Source organism: Anopheles coluzzii, chromosome 3 (assembly GCF_943734685.1).
Source record: "Anopheles coluzzii chromosome 3, AcolN3, whole genome shotgun sequence".
In the NCBI taxonomy this organism is placed as follows: domain Eukaryota; kingdom Metazoa; phylum Arthropoda; class Insecta; order Diptera; family Culicidae; genus Anopheles; species Anopheles coluzzii.
Genome location: NC_064671.1, coordinates 51,316,334 through 51,319,199, shown reverse-complemented (window position 1 = coordinate 51,319,199; position 2,866 = coordinate 51,316,334). Strand labels below are relative to the sequence as shown.

At 35.0% G+C, this 2,866-nt stretch overlaps 1 long non-coding RNA gene across 2 annotated transcripts; it reads left to right on the top strand.

Annotated features, from left to right (window-relative positions):
* LOC120958404 (uncharacterized) lies at nucleotides 1-1,902 on the top strand. 2 transcript variants are annotated; one of them, XR_007452700.1, is made up of 4 exons: nucleotides 1-408; nucleotides 489-646; nucleotides 783-876; nucleotides 961-1,902. It is a non-coding gene; the product is annotated as an uncharacterized LOC120958404 (long non-coding RNA). The 2 variants fall into 2 exon arrangements; XR_007452699.1 differs by having other exon boundaries at nucleotides 11-646.
* Nucleotides 1,903-2,866: the final 964 nt, after the last annotated feature.

Below are 2,866 nucleotides of genomic sequence, written 5' to 3'. Positions count from 1 at the left end.
ATCCACCTTGCGCGCCCCGTCGATTCGATGAGATGCCTTACCACATGATAGTGAGGTCGGATTTTGGATCGGCGGCCGATCTTGCTCATGTGAGTTGAACTGCGTATTGTTTAGTGAGGGCGCCTTGTGTGGCTGTGTGATGTGTGCACATGTGGATATGTAATGATTCGCGAGACAGCATAAAGTGTTTTGTTTGTAAGAAAGGTGTTGTGTTGAAGTGAAAATTAATGCAGTTTCGTGTTCCGTTTTTGTGGCAATGAAACAATTAATAAACAATCAAATGATCTATTTCACCAATGCGAAAATGTTTGCAGAGATATTCGTGTTATCCCGAACGTAGGAACATAACGACAAGCGGTAGGCAAAAAGCGTGCGTTGGCAAAGTGCAACATCCCTAAAACCAGATAAGTATAACAAATTATTATTAAAAATAGTGCAAGTGTTACGAAAAAGGAATTATAGAAGGATTAAAAATTTATGTTTTACAGTCATATTGTTTCATACCGTTCCAAATCAGATATTTGAAGAGATAACACGACTGAAAAAGCAGAGCAATTATGGAATGACGGCATTCGCTTTCCCAATTAAGCTACCCATACAATTATATTGTTGTGCAAGCAACTATAAAGCATATGTTCTAGTGCAGGTAAGAATAAACCTTAAAGCTTCATATCAACTATATGTAAAGTTTTTTTTTATTCAGGAGTCACGGTCCAAAAAGGCCGTATTGCTTAAATATGAAAAGTTATATTACTAATACTTTTTGTTTCTTTCCTTTACAGATTATAACTTTCTTTACATAATTCATAACAGACCCGGTATGCTCACTCCGTTCGATTAATAACTTCATGGCCTCTTCATGGGGGTTCTAAAACGGTAAGATTATATTAACTATACAATTCCACAATGAATAAATTTTAATAGAATTGATGTTAATTATAATTCATATGGTCACTTCAGTGTACTAAAAGGAAAGCAGCTACATGTAGAAAAGATGTTCATGTAACATTCCAACGTTATCACTTTATGCTGGACATTTCACGTAACAGTTATTTCAATAAATAATAAAAATAGGAACTAGATAGGGTAGCATACTATAGATAGGATAGAAAATCGTATTAATTACTAAAACAGGCCTAGACTTACTACAGTTGTTCCACTAAAATAGAAGACAATAGGATAATATAGCGAACTAGGATATTGTAGTGAGAGACCAAGTGACATAAATTTGGTTTTTAATATGAGGAAGATTATAGAGTTGAAGAAAGTTTGAAATAGTTTAGGGCACATGAAATAGTAGCAATTAATATGGGTTTGCCATTTATACTTAGACCGTGGAACAATTTTACGATTAAATCATGTTCTCAGCTTTGTCCAAATTGCAAAACCATGAACACGTTATCGTTTCCTACATGAAATGCATATTGAAAGCAATAATAAGTAATCAAACTCTATATTAATTTTTTTTTAATCGTAGAGCTTCATTGTGCTCTGCGCAGAGCACATATGTGTTAAAAGAAATCGGATATAATCAATGTAAAACCTACTAAATGTTACCATGTTGTCAAACGCACTTCATTTGCCCAGACCCAGTTAAACCTAGTCTGGGACTAGGTCCCAGACCTAGTTAAAGAATCACATTTAATACGAAGACTCGTCATGAGCCGATAGTTATAATAATACACATTAGTCTTAATTATACGCAAAGCATAGCGAGCAAAAAACATAACGGAAGCGAATGCGAAACAGTCGAGCGGTTTAAGAAATGCCGGCGTAAAACACATTTTACTGATAATAATATTACACTACTAGGCTAATATACTAGGTTCACCACATGTATGTTTAACATAATTTTTATACGTTTGACTACATAATAAAATATATCAAAATTTATCAAATTTATTTTTTGTCCGAACATTACTTCCTTTAAATAATTTTTATTTAATGCTATCGAACAATAAAAAAGTGATTACGATCAAAAACATAGTAACACAATGAACATTTTCTTTATTAAGCTATGATAAATTAAAAACACACATTGTTATTTAACAATCCGCAATGTACCACCAATAATCTGAAACACAAATAAAAACCAATTTTAAGCAGGTCACATGTAATAAAAATAATGTATACACCGAACATCCCAACATTTTGGCTTAATTAAGGCCACGGTTCATTATCTTGTGGTGTGATAACTGTAAAACATAAACAAACACAAACAAAATAAACGCATTAGCACCTTAAAAATCTCGATACACACCTATAAAGCACCACAAATTATTAAACTGCATCCTATTGTATTCCACAGCGTAAAATGCTGTAGGAAATTCTACGGCACTACATTCGTTCATAGAGCGAAGAATTTTGCTGCTTTGTACCTGCATTGCCCTATCGCGCGAGGCACAGCCTATGGACAGCACACCCGGGACGATGAACACCAGCTCATGGATCGAAACCAGCTACACCGCGGATAAATTCAACACAATAAAAGATAACAGTGCTGCAAAATGTCACTATCAATGTCATAAAAAAATCTGACTGAAACAAAATCCATATCAGCGTCACGTCCTCAATTGTGACAATCAGACGTGATACTCAGAACGATTGGTGTGACTAATACATGCTCATGACATGTTTGCGACCATCGCTTGGTCAGTCACTATATCACGACTTTTTTTTGCTGTGATCAATTTTGCTAAATGTCACTAACATATTCATGACAAATTCTGGCTGAAACAAAATCATCTCAGCGTCACGAGCTCTACTGCGAAGATCAAACAGTTCAATCAAACAGTTGGTCATCGCATGCTTGGTGACATTGTGTGCAACCAACTCGTGTTCAATCACTTGGTCGCGACATTTGCAG